Genomic DNA, 1921 nt, shown 5'->3' with positions numbered 1-1921 from the left:
GAGCCAGTGCTTACTTCAGTGCTTACTGCAAATTCTCCCAGACCAGAAGTTTGGCCCCTGCTGTCCTTTTATCCTGTCTAGAAATGTTGTCTTCCGTAGCAGTTGCTCTCCCATGACTCTGGGCTGCTCCACTCCACTCCACACACAGCCTATGGCTGGAATTTTTGAAGTACTTCTTGAGATCCTGTATATTCAGGACACTATCACCAGTCCTCTATTATGTGTTCTACAGAGACTTGTGTATAGGACACATGATAAGAATGGAGAACCCTAAAACTGTGACTGGAGTTTCAAGAACAGCAGGACAGTGGGGTGGGGGTGGGGGTCGGAGGGTGGTTATTGCGTTTCTAGTTCTGGTGGCTGGAACTAGGGAGGTTATGAACAAACCTGTATACTAAGGCTAAAACTCTGGCTCCCTTCACTGTCTCCGATATTGTTATTTTCTGGATGTTTAGTTGGAGAATAGAGGAGGGGGGGCATGTTTTGCTTTCTTTCTTTCTTTAGACTCGTATGAGTATGTGACTGTATATATAAATTGATATTTCCTAAGACAACTTGAAATACATTTTGTTGTGCAGAAATTTATCAGGAGCTGATGGCGGTTGTCCCTTTGCTATCTCTCTCTGTCTTTTTCCATTAATGTTCAGAGAAAAACTTAAGGGAAAGTGTCTGTTACCAGAGATGCAGTCACGGGTAAAGTAAGCTTATCAGAGAAGAGCTGCCTGTCAACTCTATTCTCTTCTTATACGACTCCAGAACAGAGAGGTTCCAGTCTGTAAGAGGTGCTACTACACTGAAATTCATTCCATTCCCTCCCCCTGCCCACCACCACCAATGCTCCTCCATTACCTCCTAAAGCTCCCTCTCTCCCACCACAGTTGGTGTGCCCCATGTACTGTGAGTACTCCTCCTCCATCTTCTACAGCTATCCTCCACCTCTAGCCAGTGCTTCTTCATCGCTCCCTACATCTCTCCCCCTCCTCCATCATTGCCTACAACTCTCTCACCTTCAAAGATGGCTGTCTTCTACTATTGCCTACAGCTTCCCACCCTCTTAGCCAGTTCTTCTCATCCATTCCCTACAGCTCTCACACAGCTACCACTCACTACAGCCTCCTCTTACAGCCAGCAGTCCCCCACCATTCCTTTCAGCCCTGCCACAGCCAGCCAGCCTCCCCCACCATTCCTTTCAGCCCTGCCACAGCCAGCCAGCCTCCCCCACCATTCCCTACAGCTTCCCTCCTACAACTAATGCACCTAAAACCTGAGGACACCTGGAGTGGAGGGTCATCTGAGCTGAAGTGTGACACTTCACTCTAGATGACCCAAGACCCTGGTAGTATAGTTAACCTCACCTTCCCTCCCCTAGACTTAACCCTTGACCCCAGCACACAAAAATAAATCCATGATAGTCTAGTGAATAACTGGATGTGCATAGTTACTATGTAACTTGCATGTGTAAGGGGCCCAAGGAGGACCCAGAGCCATGGTCTGTCTGTCTCCTGCTCCTTTGAGTCGGGACCCAGATGATTGCTTTAACGCGATAACCCGGGTCCCAGCACGCAGGAGCAGACGCAGGAAGGTAAGGGGGCAGGGGGTGGCGACTGCCTGAGTGGGGGGGCAGTGGTGGCCTGAGTGGGGGAACGGGGTTGCGACTGCAGCGGCCCTGTCCCAGATCACCGAATTGCCTGTTCGGGGCTAACTGCTAATTTTTAGTGGCACGTAATAACTGGTTAGCGCCAAACTGAAAACTGTCTATTTTGGGGGTGTTCTGGCTGCAGAGTCAGCACTTGGCACTTTATCCAACCAGGTTAACCGCATAAATAGAAGTCAGCGTTACAAACCCGACCCAGCGTTGAATTTCCAGGTTTAACACCAGTGACGCTGACTGAATATTGGGCCCCGTATAGAATATTGTAAG

The sequence above is a fragment of the Microcaecilia unicolor genome, chromosome 14 (assembly GCF_901765095.1).
Source record: "Microcaecilia unicolor chromosome 14, aMicUni1.1, whole genome shotgun sequence".
Lineage (NCBI taxonomy): Eukaryota > Metazoa > Chordata > Amphibia > Gymnophiona > Siphonopidae > Microcaecilia > Microcaecilia unicolor.
The sequence above is the reverse complement of the archived record's forward strand: the minus strand, read 5'-3'. Positions refer to the sequence as shown.